The sequence below is a fragment of the Diceros bicornis genome, chromosome 3, assembly GCF_020826845.1.
Source record: "Diceros bicornis minor isolate mBicDic1 chromosome 3, mDicBic1.mat.cur, whole genome shotgun sequence".
Classification (NCBI taxonomy): Eukaryota; Metazoa; Chordata; class Mammalia; order Perissodactyla; family Rhinocerotidae; genus Diceros; species Diceros bicornis.
In genome coordinates this window covers 17,609,872-17,627,180 of record NC_080742.1, presented here as the reverse complement: position 1 = coordinate 17,627,180, position 17,309 = coordinate 17,609,872, and the positions used below count along the sequence as shown (strand labels likewise).

The 17,309-nt window shown below is 39.0% G+C and overlaps 1 long non-coding RNA gene across 1 annotated transcript; it reads left to right on the top strand.

The window, feature by feature from the left end:
• Positions 1–1,881: 1,881 nt before the first annotated feature.
• LOC131393441 (uncharacterized) lies at positions 1,882–16,477 on the top strand. The gene is made up of 3 exons (XR_009215924.1): positions 1,882–1,987; positions 12,819–13,062; positions 15,223–16,477. It is a non-coding gene; the product is annotated as an uncharacterized LOC131393441 (long non-coding RNA).
• The last annotated feature ends 832 nt before the right edge of the window (positions 16,478–17,309 follow it).

The window sequence follows — 17,309 nt, the reverse complement described above, 5'->3', positions numbered from 1 at the left end:
TTTGTATCCATTACGTTCTTATCATAGAAATAGGTAATTTTTCCTATTTGTGGTCTTCTCTTTTCCCCTTAAATCAGTCCCTTTAACATTTCTTATAGCACTGGTTTCTTGGTGACAAACTCCTTTAATTTTTGCTTGTCTGGGAAATTTTTGATCTGTCCTTCCATTTTGAGTGACAACCTTGCTGGGTAGAGTATTCTTGGCTGTAAGTTTTTTCCTTTTAGCACTTTAAATATCATGCCACTCTCTTCTAGCCTGTAAGGTTTCTGCTGAGAAGTCAGCTGATAGCCATATGGGTTTTCCTTTGTATGTAACTTGATTTTCTCTTGCGGCTTTTAGGATTCTCTCTTTATCTTTAATTCTGGACATTTTGATTATGATGTGTCTTGGTGTGGGCCTCTTTGGGTTTATCTTGTTTGGGGCTCTCTGTGCTTCCTGTACCTGGATGTCTGTTTCCTTCCTTAGGTTAGGGAAGTTTTCATCTATTATTTCTTGAAATAGATTCTATGCCCCTTTGTCTCGCTCTTCTTCTTCCAGGACACCTATAACACGGATGTTAGTGCACTTGATGTTGTCCCAGAGGTCCCTTAGACTGTCCTCACTCTTTTTAATTCTCTTCTCTTTTTCCTGTTCAGCTTGCGTAATTTCTTCTAGTCTTTCATCCAGCTCACAGATCCGTTCTTCTGTATCCTCTACTCTGCTTTTGAGTCCCTCTAATGAATTTTTCATTTCCAGTATTGTATTCTTCATTTCTGATTGGTTCTTTTTTATATCTTTCATTTCTTTGTTGACATTCTCACTGAGTTCATCTATTCTGATCCCCAGATCAGTGAGCATCATTAACACTCTTAGTTTGAACTCTCTGTCAGGTAGGTTGCTCATTTCTGTTTCACTTAGTTCCTTTTCTGGAGTTTTGTCCTGTTCCCTTACTTGGAATGTATTCCTTTGCCTCCTCATTTCGCCTCTTTCCCTGTGCATGTGTCCACATATTAGGTAGGTCAGCTACGTCTCCTGCTCTTGGATAGGTGACCTTATACAAGTGATGCCTTAGGAGTCCTGCAGTGTGTTTCCCTCAGTTATCAATGTTCCAGGGGTGACCCCTATGTGGGCTACGTGTGTCCTTCTATTGGGGCCTGTTTGCTCTCCCTGCATATGCCCAGGTAGGCCGAGTTATGTTTCTGGTCAGCTGTTGTAATGCTCAGCTGTTTGTAGTTGTTGTGGGCCCTTCAGTCTCTTTATCAGGTGTGGGGAGCCCCAGCACAGTTGGCTGCAAGTTCTAATACCACATTTGTGTTGCAGTATTTCTTTTAAGTGAGTAGGCCCCCAGCGTGGCAGGTTGTTAGGCTCAGGGGCTTACAATTGCTATAAGCCTCCAGCCTTTAGGTCTCTTGTCAGGTCTCTGAGGATTGCAGCTGGGTGGGGCTGGCCTCAGGCATGGGAGCACTCAATTGTTTCAGGCTTTGGAAGGTGGGACAAACCCCCTATGTGGGTCTTTGAGAAGCACAAGTCTTCTGCAGCTGACAAGCCCTGCCACCCTTAGGCCCACACACACAGTCAACACAGTCCTGCCCCGTGTGTGCGCCCCGACCTCCTGAAGTGGACCCAGTCTCTCCACAGCGGGAGCCCCACACACTCCACCACTGCCCCACACTCTCCACTTGCTCCTTGTGCACACCCTGCCCCACTGAAGTCAGCTCAGTTGCCAGGCTGCAGAGAATCCAGTCACCAATCTATGCAGGCCCACACGTTGCCTGAGGGTTTGTTGTTGGGTGGGGCATGTGTCTAGGGTGGTCTGCCTGCCCTGGCTGAGCTGGATTAAATCGGTGCTCTGGTGGGTGGGGCAGACCCTGGGCTAGCATGCCCCAGGGAGAATTCCAGTGGCGTCTGTGTCAGCACGCCCACACCAGGCCACAACAGTGGCCGCCACCAATGTCCCCGTCCCTGGAGAGTTCTCCCCTCTCACCGAGATGCACTCAGGGCCTATCAGGTGAGTCTGTTTTCACCAAAGCACTGTGCACCTTTCTCTCTGGTGATTTTCGGTTGCTTTCTGTAACGGGTGAGTTTGCACTTGGGCCCTTTAAGAGTGGTTTTACTTTCTTTGTGAACCAGCTTTCTTGGGGGTATTCCCCAATGTTTTAGTAGCAGGCAAAGTCAGTTATTCTGCCACTCGTCTGGGTTTTGCTGGGTCCACAAAATGCCCACAGCGGGGGCGCTCCCCGGCTCAGGGCCCCGCGCCTCCAGGGAGGGCTGCAGACCTGTGGGCTGCTCCCCGGCGGCCGTGAAGCTGGCGGTTTGCAAAGGTGGCGTTTTTTCTCTCCCGAAGGGAGTTTCTGCCTCTTCCACCTCAATTAGGATTGTCCTTTGTTGCAGGAGTTCCTCTTATCCAGTTTTCAGTTCTTTCTCAGGGGTAATTTTTCCATGAGTAGTTGTAAATTGGCTGTGTCCGAGGGAGCAGGTGAGTTCAGAGGCTGCCTACGCCGCCATCTTGACTCAGCTCCTCCTGTCCAGATCTTTTGAGTAACTTATCATATCATCTCATATATATGTCTTATCTCTTAGCTTTCTGTCAACTCCAAATTTGAGATTCATATTATTATATTGTCAGACAAATCATTGATGAATGAATTTCTCAGTGACGGGTCAATGAAAGAGCCCTTTAGCACCAGGCTCCACAGTGATGTTGGTGGAAACACCAGTCAGCTTCCTAATTCGTGTTTCCTCACTCAACTGAAGTGCAGACCAGTGAGCCATACGTTTATTCAGCCAACATTTTCCCATCATGCTCTCTAGGCTACTGTAGAAGTGAAATAAATGCTCTGTTGAAACAAAACCTCCACATTTAGTATCTTTCTGTCACTTGTCGGTCAGTAATAACCCTATACAAATAATAAGAGCTGATTTTTATATAAGAAGGAGACAGAACGAAAGAGATAGAGAGAGTGCAAAATGACAAAAGCATGGAGATAAAACTGCTTACAAAAATTTAGATATCTGGGGGCTGGCCTGGTGGCCTGGGGGTTAAGTTCAGTGTGCTCTACTTCCGTGGCCCAGGTTTGGTTCCTGGGCAGGGACCTACACCACTTGTCAGCGGCCATGGTGCGGCAGCAGCCCACATGCAAAATGGAGAAAGATTGGCGATAGTTGTTAGCTCAGGGCAAATGTTCCTCAGGAAAAAAAAAAATTAGATATCTGGATTCTCAATTTAATGCTCTTCAGCCCCCGCCCCATTTTATTTGTGAGTTTGAATGCTTAAGAAACAATCGCGGTGAAGCATGGCAACATTTCAGAGAGAAGCGTTCAAACCCTGACTACGTGGGTTATCTTTGATTTACCATTTATTCTGTATTAACGTTACCTTTCTTTTTAGTCAGAGGCAGGTCTCTTGAGATTTTGGGATTTAATTTTTTAAACAGGAAAGTACAGTCACAAGGATCTTTAGTACATTACTTTATACACTATAAATCTGTGCTGATATTATAGCTATAAATGTCTGGCTAAGTATACACAATAATAAACTAATCATACTGCATTGGCTGAGAGAAGAGTATCAGAATAAACTATTCCTACCTAATGTGGACTTTATCAGTAGCTATTATACAGTAAATATTTAAACTCCATTGTCTTGCCTCAATGGACAAAGCTTTTCTGCCTCAGCATTTCTCGAGTTGCATGAATCACACGTGTTGTTCATATCTGCTAATAAACACCCTCAGCTTCACTGCACCCAGCTGGCTTCCTCAGGAACAGCTGTCACACTGACGGCAGTTTGTCAAAGCCTGGCGTGAGTTTTGTAAGTGGACACCTGTGAGTCATAGACTAGATACGCAAGTGCATACCAATGTATTGCTGCTTTTTTCTTACTTCAGATTCCCAGGCCACCGTCCAAAAAATAAAAATAGTCCTCTGCCCCCTCAGTGTGTCTTAGCCCTAGCTAGGAAAGAAAACGATGAAAAATAGTCATTTTAATCATGCGTACTCTCCAATGTAGTTTTTTTTTTAACACAGCATTTTAAAAAACTTCCAATATTTAAATATTATAGATTCACAGGAAGCTGCAAAAAAAATGTACAAGGCAGTCTGTATATCCTTTACCCAGGTTCTCCTAATTATAACTACAGTATAATAGCAAACCAGAAAATAGATATTGGTATAATCCACAGGGCTTATTCAGATTTCATCAATTTTACATGCATTCGTGTGTGTGTGTATGTGTGTGTGTGTGTGCGTGCACGTGCGTGTAGTTCTATGCAATTTTATCCCATGTGTAGATTCATGTTTCCATGATCTAGAACTGTTCCATCACCACGTCTCCCTTAATAGCCACACCCTCCCCTTCCCTAATCCCTGACAACCACTAATATGTTTTCTATCTCTATAATTTTGTTATTTTCATACATACTGTATGAAGTCATATAGTATGTAACCTTTTGTGACTGGATTTTTTCATGCAGCATAAGTCCCTTGAGAGCCAACCAAGTTTTTGTACTTTTCAATATACTGTTCCTTTTGATTGCTGCATAATATTTTAGGTGTGGGTATACCACAGTTTATTTACTCGCCCACCAGTTGAAGGACTTTTGGATTGCTTCCAGTTTTGGACTATCGTGAATAAAGCTGCTATGAACGTTCCTGCACAGCTTTTGTGTGGATGCAAGTTTTCATCCTTCTGGGACAAATACCCAAGAGCACAATTGCTAGGTGGCATAGGGTAAGTGCATGTTTAGTTTTATGTGAAATTGCCAGACTATTTCCAAAGTGGCCATGCCATTTCACATCCCCACACAATGTATGAGTGATCTAGGTTCTCAGCAGCCCCACTGGCATTTGGTGTCAAATGTAATTTTAAGGTCATAACTAGGTTGTAAATTTTCTGTGGCCAGGTACTGTTTCACGTTACCTTAAAAAGTGTGTAATATAGTAACATTGATTTAGGAAAGCTTATTAAATATTTGCTATAACCAGGCTATTGAACAAGCCTGAGACATGCCTTTCCTTCAGGCAGGACCTCCAGGTCCGTTTACCTGCAGCGGTCACAAACTCAAACGTCAGAGGCCAGGCAGGCAACACGAATGAGTGAGGCTGCCAGGGCATTAGGACACATGTGGACGTAGTGGGGACTGCGGCCCCCTGGAAGGCACAAGCCTGGCTGACGGGAGACTGTCACCAGGTGGCCACTCTGTCCATGTGTCTACACATTCTGATTTTTCTAAAAAAACATAAAATACAGTTTTTAAATGGGAACTCTCCTGATTTGTAAATGTAGACTCAAATTTTGAAAGGCTCCAGACTATGCAAAAGTCTTGAGGATCAACTTTGGCCTAAAGACAAGTGACTCGAGAATTATCATTTAGAGACATAAGAAACCGGCTAAAAAGAAGATAAATATGCAGTATTGTCAGACAGGAAAAGATTATTTTAGACTGAAGAAATCCAAAGAGCCTTTACGGTGTAGGACTGCACTTTTCAAAGCAGAATGCGCTTTCGAATGACCTGGGGATCTTATTAACCTGATTTAGTAGGCTGGGATCTGGGACAAGGGCTGGGATTCTGCATTTATACCACGCTGCCTAGTGATGCTGCTGGTTCAGGGACCACTCTTTGAGCAGTAAGCTTGTGGGCAATATTTGAGCTGAACCCTGAAGGTCAAGTAGCGTTTTTAGATGCAAAAATGGATCCTGGTAGAGAGAATGGTGCCATCAGTCATATCATAAAGGTAGGAATACTTGGAGATATCTGGGAAATTGTAAAATCTTCAGTTTATTTTATAAATAGTTTACACAAAAGGGAGCAGCAGATAAACTTGGAAAGGTATATGTTCAGATGGGATGATGCTATATTTTCTTTAATTTCCAGATTTCAGCAGTCTGCAATAGACATGTAGTCAGATTACTATCAGTAACAAACGTCCATGATTTCTATGATCCCTCCCTGATTATAAATGGGTTTCTCAGTTATAGTCACCCAGTGTTACCGGGCCATGTTCCACTGGGCTTATAAACTATTGTCTGCCCAAAATTTAAAGGGATGTGCACTGCCTCGGGGCTCATCAATGTCTGTGTTGAAGGTTCTGTCTGCTTTCTCTCTCAAATGCACCAACACTTGGAGACACAGCTGTGTTGATTCCATGTACAAGAAGGGATGCTTGCCTGCTTGCCTCTTAGGGGAAGATTTTTCACCAGAACTCCAAACCTTCTCAAAGGCTCTTGAAAACAGACATTCTTCTGATTGTCAGGATGTGTATCCACAGGCGCTCCATCCCTAGGGGATGGACCTTCTCCTTCATTGTTCTTGTCATTTTCTCTCTGTCGCTATTTGGATAAGGAATTTTACAAAAACACAAAGAAAACAAAATATAAAACAATTCCTTCTCTTTCATCCAAAAAAATGTCAAAGACCACGTATTTATTAAATTAGGCAAACACCTGCTTTTAGAGGTCACTGGTCCACTCATAATTAAAATGAGATTCCCCATATGTAAAAATAAATGAATAAGCACATGCGTGAGGGAATGAATGCATTTGTATTTTAATAGGGAGATGATGGAGGGAATAAAAAGGAGATGAAAAGAAAAGTGAGAAGAAGCAGATGAGAGAGCCCTTGAGAAGAAAGGTGAATAATTAACAAGGAGGGGCAGAGGAGGGAGGTGGGTCTAAGAAGGTTTCCAGGCTAGAAATCATCTTAGAAAGATTTGAAAAACTAAACTGGTGAAAGTTAGGTGTCCCTGCTGTACCTGTAGGGGCAGGGCACCATCCATCTGTGCTGATTGATGTCTGTCATCAGATTTATTTTTGGTTTTCTTTCTTTCACATTTTAGTTAAAATAGATCTTTATTAATTATTTTGGGTTATTATATGGTTCTATCATATGAGATGCTATGGAAATGTTACATATATGTAATTTTTAATGAGGTCATTATGTATTATTCTGTAACAGTATTTATTTTCATTTAACAATATATTATAGAAACCTTCTAAGTAAATCCATACAACCAAGTCAATACCTTCTTGCTTTTTATGGTGCATAGCATGCGATGCCTGCCGTGGCCATGAGAATGTGGCTACAGTCCCCCAGCTACATCAAGAGTCAAAGGCCCTAGCAACCGTCCTGAAAGTCATCACTGCATTTGCACAGAGGCCAAGTCTCCCACAAGCTGCTCCCAGCCAATGACTGAGTATGGGAGGGAGAGTCTGTGTCTTCCTGGCAGACATGGGCTCCTCTGACGGCTGACTGGCTTGAAGCCTCCAATGGCTTTCCTGAATCTTCCTTGGACTGCATGGCAGTCTAGGATGCTTCTGCCCAATCTTCTCTCCCTCCTTATTGGAGTCAGACTTGCTCTGCAGCGTGATGGCTCTCACAGCCTTTTCAGGCTCCCTCCTGATTTTCCCTCCTACACGCATTTCCCCTAACGAAATCCTTGCCATCTGCATCTCAGAGGAACCAGACTAAGCAATGCCTAATCCATAACTTATGAAACATTCCCTTATTGATAGACATTCAGCTTATTTTCAAATTTTTTTTAATACAAATAACGTAGTAATAAATATCATCTACTTGTATCTTCATGTATTGGTAGTTTTTTTTTTCTTCTGTTGACTAAGTTCCGAGAATGGAATTGCTTAAAAGGTATATATTTTTGAAATTTAAATAAATGCAGTACAATTACTATAATGAATACATTTAAACCAAAATACATCTTAGAAAAACTGTTGGTATTAATGAAGTACTTTTCTAATCCATAAGAGACAACATAGTAAAAGTACATACTAGTGAAATTAATCTCTTAATATAGTCTTTATAATCTGTATCATAGCTTAACAATAAAACCTCTGTAGGCTGTATGTAAAATGTCAACAATAATAATTGATGTAGCTACTAATTATCTAGAATATGGATTACTATTTACCTTGTGATTGCTAGCATTTATATCAAAGGGAAAACTATGATATATAAACCAAAAGAGACACATAAATATATATTTATATATAAAATACAAAATATAAAATTCTAAGGTTTACTTTTTTATTTTTATTTTTTTTGTGAGGAGGACCAGCCCTGAGCTAACATCCCATGCCAATCCTCCTCTCTCTTTTTTTTTTTTCCGCTGAGGAAGACTGGCCCTGGGCTAGTCTTCTATGCCCATCTTCCTCCACTTTATATGGGACGCCTCCACAGCATGGCTTAACAAGCGGTACGTCGGTGTGCACCCGGGATCCGAACCAGTGAACCCCGGGCCGCCACAGCAGAGCCTGCACACCTAACCGCTTGTGCCACCGGGCCAGGCTCTCTAAGGTTTATTTTTATTCAGCAAGTTTTAGAAATTATTAATGCTCAAAAAGTGACACCCAGGGGCTGACCCGGTGCATAGTCATTAAGTTCATGCACCCCACTTCGGCAGCCCCGAGTTTGCAGGTTTGAATCCCGGGTGTGGACCAATGCACCGCTTGTCAAGCCATGCTGTAGCAGGTGTCCCACATACAAAATAGAGAAAGATGGCCACAGATGTTAGCTCAGGGCCAATCTTCCTCAGCAAAAAGAGGAAGACTGGCAACAGATATTGGCTCAGGACAAGTCTTCCTAATCGTCTCTCCCCCAAAAAGTGACATCTAGATGTTTGTGTCATCTGTAGCTATATTTTATTCATTTTTCCCTTTTAAAATTTGCATGGATTAGTAAAATTAGACAGTAGTTGCAGATTTCAAATCCACTGGATTATATAGTACTTTAAAAAATGATATAGAAATTTACTGTGTTATATCTATCTTATCAATATGCATATGGAAACTTGCATAAGAATTGATCAGAAATATGAATTAAACAATTAGAAAGAGTAGTTATCTAGAACAAATATTTTTTCTGACGTTTGTTGCAAACAGTACTGGGTAGCTAAATTCTTCTATCAAAAATGACTGCATCATTGTCAAATACCATTTATGCTTAAATGGAATTTGCATAAATCAGCTCTATTTCAAACATTTCCCAAGTAATTATTTTACTTATGTATCAAAAAAGAATATTATGCCATTTTTTTCCCTAATAGGCAAGGATGGCGTAATACAGAAGATCAGGATGTAATTTGATAGAAGTTAAAAACCACTACAGAACAATATTCTTTTAGACTAGCATTTCTATGAGTACTTTTATATATCCTGCTAAAATATCAAAACACCATTTCAGTCTTATACAGCCACACTATATCAAGCCAAAATTAAATATCTAATCCATAAGTACTCACAGGAAGGGAAAAAAATACTTAAATGCTGTTTTAAAGCTTGCTAATCTGATGAGTTAATCAAAGACACTTTTAAGACAGATCCTTTTATATTTTCTTGCTGATATGTATAGGAACTTAGATGTACTCCATAGTCATATTAAAAAAATCTTTAGTGAGATTTTTTTAAATTATCCCTTTAACGAAAACTCAGTTTTTCACATGAAAGAAAGAGAGAGAGAGAGAGAGAGGGAAGGAAGGAGGGGGAGGGGGGGGGAGAGAGAGAGAGAGAGAAAGAGAGAGAGAAAGAAAGAAAGAAAGAAAAAGAGAGAGAGAAAGAAACCACACTATCTTATGTGCAACCAGGTATGAAATTAACCAGGTGCTATTTTAACTTTTTCTAGTTACAATAGACAATAGAAATATGAGGAAAATTTGAATATCTGATATATTCAACACTGGAAAGTTCAATTCTATTTAAGCAGAACTATGCAAAGCATAGAGCAGGAAAACATTAATATCTTTTCATTTTACTTTGGTCAATATATTTCTTTCCATCTTAAATATTTTATTGGCAGTTTAAAATAATTATTTTAAAAGATACCATCTAGACAGATTAGCTTAAGTCTATGAAATGTACTTAGTTCTTAAAACGTTTTTTTCCCCTCATTTTAAAGGGAAAATTGCAAATGGAGCCACACACTATTTTGGAAATAAGTCAAGAGCCTTCCCACCTCAAATAAACCTAGTAAATAATACAGGAAAAGCTTGATGTATACATAATGCAGATGGACATTAGATAAATAGCTCTAGATATATGTATACACACACACATCCTACCCACTGTGCCTGGCGTCTTCTCTGTGGGACACCATATATGCTCTTCACCCTTCTCTACTCTGCTCTGTGCTCCTGGGGCTGAATGAATGAGCTGCCTCACTGGGCTCCCTTGTGCTCTGGCTTCTGGCTGGTTTTAGCCAATGGCTTTTGAGGATTTCCAGTGGGCCTGCATCTCCCAATCATAATCTAATGGCGAAAAATTCACGGTATCCCACAAAGAGAAATAAAGATGGAAAAATACAAGTCGGGATAGTGTTTTGTGGTAATTGTTCACACTGATTCACTTAGTTTCCTTCTAACAATTGTGATGTTAATCTACCTAGGCATTTTATTTCAGCATCATACATTCTCAAACACTTTTAGAGCCCTCTAGAATTAGACTTCTACTACAACTCCAGCCAAGAAATTGTCTAGTAAACTCCAATGTTTGCTGTCGTTCTGTAGCTGGTAAGGCATTTACATCTCTTTATAACTTGGAAAAATTCAAGAGGTTTTGATTTCCCTGTAAGTTCCCAAGGAGGTATCCTCTTAATAGGGTCCCATCACTTCATAGGATCTTACTAACCCCAAGGAGAAAAAATATGATTTTTGAAACATGTTAAGTGATTAAGATACATTAAGATTTCAATTTTTCTTTTAAAGCAGGAACAGTTATTTGAATATGTTAAACACAATTGGAATTGCTAACTTTAACAAAAATAATTAACAACTTCAATACTTTGATCCCAAAAGTATTTGTATAACTAGTGACAGTGAGAAATACTGCCACATATACAAGAGCAGAAACCAAGATTCAGTACAATTTATCCTGAGTCACCCAGGGAGCGGGGAGAGGGGAGATAACACAGCAGAAGGAACCACGAGTGCCTACTCGAAGGTATGAACAAGTTTGCGATGACACGTACAGTGTATAATGCGCTCAGTTCAGATGTAGACTGTATAGTGGCAGTGGCAGGAGATGAAGTGGTGATGAGGAGTTATTTTTTAAAGCACTTGGTAGCTTCTGCCTCTGGGCATTCTGCCACACTACTCTCAGTTATTCTAGAGGGCTGGTCACTACAGCAGAAGCATAAAATGTATAACTTATAAAATTTAAGCCTTTTCAAAAAATACTCACTGAATGAATTGATCAAACCTTAACATAATCTTTCATAATTTTTTTTACTGTCAAATTTTCTTGGAAGGTTAAAATTATTTTAGTATGAGTTTCCTAGATATTCTGCATTTAGTTTAGGTTTTTTTTTTCACTTTTATTGAGGTATAATTGACAAATTAATTGTAAGATATTTAAAGGGTACAATATGAGAATTTGATATATATATGTATGTATTGTGAAAGGATTCCCCCATCGAGTTAATTAACACATCCATCACCTCACATATTTACTTTTGTGTGTGTGTGTGTGAGAACATTTAAGTTCCACTCTTTTAGCAAATTTCAATTATACAGTAGTGTCATCAACTATAGTCACCATGTTATACATTAGATCCTCTGACCTTCTTTATCTTATAACTGAAAGTTTGTACCCTTTTACCAACCTCTCCCTATTTCCCCCACCGCCCAGCCGCTGGCAACCACTTTTCTACTCTCTCTTTCTATGACTTTGACTTTTTTAGATTCCACATATAAGTGATACCATGTAGTATTTATCTTTCTCTCTCTGGCTTATTTCACTTAGCATAATGCCCTCCAGGTTCATCCATGTTGTTGCAAAAGACAGGATTCCCTTCTTTTTTAAGGCTGAATAATATTCCATGGTATGCATGTATGTATATTGTATATATACTGTATGTATATTCGCTACGGTGAACAATGTTGCAATGAACAAAGGAGTACAGATTAGATATACTACACAAGAAAATAAATACAGTGACTATTTAATTGAGGTTGCCTTCAGCTACGTAACTTCGAAGTCACCTCTACAGTGAAGTTTATTCTAAAGTAAGCTTAAAATTATCAAAATAATCATTCAAAGGTATGTATAGATTCTTATATTTCCCATTTTCTTCTTTGCATCTTCTTCTGAACGCAACAATGTCAATTGTGTGTGGTGTTCAGGGTTTGAAATTAAAGCACCTCTCCCTTAACCAGCAGCAAATGTCAACAGTGATGTTCTCACAGCTGCAAATACTTACTCCTCCCATATGGCATCTGTGTAACGGAAGCTGCTCTCCCTCCTTTCTGTTGCAGTAACACCTACTCACTTTATAAGGTTCAGTTTCAGCATATTATCCCTCAGGAAAACTGCCCCAACCAGTTGGACTGCGTTAGGTGGCCCTGTCTGTTCTCTTTAAAGAACTACACATTTAAAGATGAATTGCAACTCCATCATTGTGCCTACCATGTAGTTTAATGATCGTCTATGTGCTTGTTTTCTCACTAGACTGTGAACTCATTAAAGGAAAGAACTGTGTTTTATTTTTCTTCATATTCCCAGTAACTGGCGTGTTGTTGATTACTTAGTAAATAATCAATAAATATTTGTTCAATAAATGCATGAATAAACAAATGAATTTCACTTTTTCATAACAAGACAAAGCCTTAAACAGTTGCCCAATTGAGCCTAAAATCTCAGCAGAGTAAGTGACATTGAAAGTTGTCAGAGTGATTCCAGCCTCATCACAACAGTTAAACCTTTTTGGAAACCGTCAGTTCTGGAAAGAGTCCTCAGGAGTTGTTGCTCCTGAATATAACCTATTCTTGACTCCTTGTTAGCAGTTTTTGATTATCTTATTTTTTTAAATACAGTTTTTGTGGTTTATTTTAAAAGGTACCTCGCCAGCAAAGCAATCCATTGATTGACCCCAGAACTTTGGTTCTGGTCTGACGTGAGAAACTTCAGCCACGACATTAAGGAGATTTCACAGTTAACTGCCTGATTTCAGATATTTCTTCACTATGTCATGTCCCCCCCATGAAGCATAATGGAGTCATGGCTTCTTTAACCCAAAGAACATTTTCAAGAAAGTACTGCAAAATCTAATAGTCCACTGCCTGAACTTCTTATTCATGTCGTAAGTATGGCTGGGTCTTTTCTTTCCAACCTATCTTCAACCTTCTCATCATCTGCACTGTTTCTGATGATGCCCTGGTCACATTCAGGATGCCCTGCTAGGTTGTTCTCCTCCAATCTGGGCCACAAGGTGGCCCTCTCAATGCTCATGCATAGTCCGTCATCACTGAGACCCTCAATATACCTTATGAATCTGACTCCATCACTGCCAGGCTTTAAGAGAAGCAGAGTCAGAAAGCCTGACCCTGAAAGAAACAGATCAAAATTAATCTGATCTGTGAATTTGTTCACTGGAGCAAGATTAAGAAAATATTCAAGGATTTACACTGTTACAGTTACTGTTTTCCAATTCTACGATTCTCCACTTAGAGGGGAGTAATGGGTTGTTTCACGCCCAGTTATCAGGGCCTCATTTTGATCCTGAATCACACACTACGTATATTCTACCACACTATATCTATTCACAGACTCGTCCCTGGTTTTGATATGGGATTTTGCAATGAATTTCAGGGTAGAGTTTCCACTTCTCACTTATCTGTCTTAAACACATTTCCTTGCTCTCCAGACATCTTGAAATTTGAATCCATAAGAGAGATGTAGGTAGAAGGCGTATGATGCAGTAGACAGTGCTGCCTTTGATATCAAAAGATGTGTTCAGGTCCCTCCTCAGTCATTCACTTCCTGAGCGACTTTGTTTAATTCTTTGCGTAGCCTTGGTATCTTAGCTTAGGTTTCATTATCTTAAGTGGGAGATCATAATTCCTGCTTTGCATGTTTTATAGGCTTGTTGTGAGTATCAAAAAATCAATTTTATGTGAAAAATGTGTGCAAAATGTTCATTTATTCAACAAATATTTATTGTCAATTCTGCCTCTCTGTGCCAAAAAAAAATTATTGTTCTTAACAATTTTATCATCTTCCAATTTTATAATTTTTACCCTCCTGGTTTCAATAATCTAGAAACATTGTTTCTATTGCCAGGAAAGACTTTCTCAAATTGCTGTCGAATCATAAGACACGTGCTGAGACAGTCCATGTCACTCAATGATAAAGTGTTTCTACTACCTCCATGGAGCACCCATTTTTCATTTGTGATTGAACAATACCCTCCATGCAGTATAACCTATCTAGACTCTCCTACAGGAAAGAAATCCCTGATTCCCTATTTTGACAGCACTTGTATGTGCTCTATTGTATTGTGAATATTCGCTTTACATGTGTATATCTCCCAAGAGACTTAGGAGAGCAACTACTAGGCCTTGTTCATGTTGCCCCCTTATACATAGACGTATAAAGCAGTTAGCATAGTAAGTACAAAGTAATTGTTTCAAGAAGGTTTGTTCAGGACTCGTTAATGGATAATTCCAATAAGTGATTAAGTATGAGCCACTAAAACAATTCCTAACACACAGGCACAAATTCAATTATCCTTAAATTTTACTAAAGTTGCAAAAATGTATGCTTTAAATTTTGCTAAAATATTCTTAAAATCTTCAACTAAATAAAATTCCACACAAAACAGAGCTTATCTCTCATATATTGGTCATAAAACACAGTGTGAATAATACACAATACATATGATAATGCTGTTGCACATTTTTGTGATAATAACTGCTGGATCTAGGCATTTATGATAATATTATGAAAATATAACAATATTTCCTGTTACCCCAGAAACAATATATATTTAATATTAAAAATGTATTGCCTGATATTATAAGTTTCTAATATGGTAAACTACAAAAAATTATTCATCTTAACTTTAAAGATTGAAAATATTCATAAATTATGTCAATTTTGCAGAGTTTTATGCACTGGAATACTTAGTGCAAGCATAAATTTTATCAACAAATAAGGAGAATATGGGCCCTATTCTTTTTTTCAACTTGTATATAACCCAAAATGAAAAGACCAGGCCTGCAGGCCTGTTGCGGCCACACACGGTGCTGGTTAGCAGGCCCAGAGTGCGAGAAGTAGCAAGGATTTTACGTCCTTTGTCTAGTGAAGCCTGGCTGCATGAGAAGGAGTTCAATGAAGTTTTTAGCATATTATTCTCATTAGACTATGCAGGAATTTCATTCCAGAAATCCAATTAATATGAATAGATGATTGGTGGCAAAATTCCTGCCCATTACACCGAAAATTTTCATTTACTTGGCAGAGTGGAAATTATTGAAGTGGAGCTGACTGTATTCTAAGACAGAACTAACCCAGGGAGAATGAGTGAGGGAAGCTGCAGGCACCCGGATGAGGATGCACATTCCCTGCAAAGGCGTCGTTCACTTTATGGGGACAAACAGGTAAATTTTGAAAATATATTTACACTGTCAGCTTTTTAAAGAAAATCTGGAGCACTTTTGAATTTTACAATTGAAGGAAGTGTTACTGACTTTATATTTCAGTATTTTACAAACTAAGTGAACCTAAGGGTAGGTCAGGGCTACTGGCAAATTTAATATGAAGTGGTTAAAAGCGAGAAAAACGTTATTATCCAGCATCCTCTTCTGGGGATTCTTAATTGCCGGTTTTCCTTCTGGTTTTCTGTACCATTAAGCTGGATTTCATTTGATACTGAGATGCAGAGAATAAGAAGGAACATCCATCCCTCTCTGATATAAATGCAGAAAGATGATTAAAAAATCAGAAACCCTTCAGAAGCTAACAGTATGTACAAGAGTGGCCTAGGATAAACAATTGTCGATGGATATTTTAATCAAAATTTAAGGAGTATGCAATAGCACTTACTGTAAGCCAAAAACAAGTTTTCTGTGTTTTTTCTCTAACCTTCTTTTATAATGGACAGCTTCTGAATCACTGATACTGTAGCTCTTCTCTTAAGAAACTTTCATTTTAACAATTTTTAAAAGTGAAGCAGAGATCTTTCTGAGAAATTAATTTTCAAGGAATATCAAGTGAACATTTCTGAAGAATGCCATGGGATATTCTGTGAAAAAAGGAGCTCTCGAAGGCATTGTGTTTACTAGGTGCTCGTGGATCCTTGGAAGAGATCGGGGTGAAAGGTCAGCACATCCTTCAGAGATGACCTAGGCGCCAATGTCAGTGAGGATAGTGCTGACATCAGGATGCAAGCATCGACATTTTGAGTCTCTTAGTTTCACTATTCCCTTTGTACTAGTCTTAGAAACTGTCATTCTGGCATATTCTGAGTAAGAAAATAAGGCGTTTCCCAACAAGTACCTTTCACACTTCCCCTTCAATTCCCTCACCCCTTTCCTTTACCCTCAGCTCATGCAGTCCCCAAAGCAATCTTATCCCTCAATTACATCTTGCTCACGAAAGTTCACCATTATCTTGAAGATGTTTCTCAAAATGTTATGGTAAGAAAACAAGTTTTATATTTAAGTTAAACCTTAGTCATGAGCCATTATATGTTGGGGGTTAACAACAAAAATTTTAGAAAGTTAATTATATTTTTGTACACATAATATATGTGTACAAAATATGTGTACACACATGCCACAAAGGGTGGCTTCTATCAATAGGTTAGTTTAATCCATTAAACGCAAGAACATACCAAAGAGACTCAAACCCACCTAGGAAGACGTAGAAGAGGCCATTAGTGATATCCAGTTTCCTTTACTTGTGTTAAACACTGTAAATAAAACAAGGAAACCCTTTAGAAGTGCCTGTGAGAAATGCACATGTTGAGATTTGATGCGGAAAAGGCAAAAAGATAAAGGAAATCACAACAGTGCTTCTCTAATTTCAGAATGGGATTTATTTATTGTGCTTACAGCGAGTGTAATCAACAACAGGAAGCGTTTTGAATAACGCCGTCGTCCAACTATGTGAGCAGGGCCTCGTTCACCCGCGCGGCCGTGACTACACAGCAGTCACACCCAGCGCAGGGTAATTTCTTTGCTTTTTGTTACATGGTACTTTTGCCAGGAAAAGAATTTTTAACTATTGAAATTTGAAAACAAATATGAAACAAAAAACATGGTATGAATACAAGTACTTTGGGGGAAAGTTTCTTTCTTTCTGGTTGGGCCCTGCTAAATCTAAAGAAATAAAATATTTTAAAATGTTTATAACATACACTGTTACAATATAGACCTTTTTTAATGTCTTATGTGTGATTTTCAGGTGTGTCTTTGGGATACTCTCCCTAATATGCCTCAAAGATAGTTGGCATAGGAATAATCATAATAATAGAGGAATAACTATAGTTTATATTTTTAGTGTTTACTCCATGTTAGGTGCTATTATAAGAACTTTACAGGTATT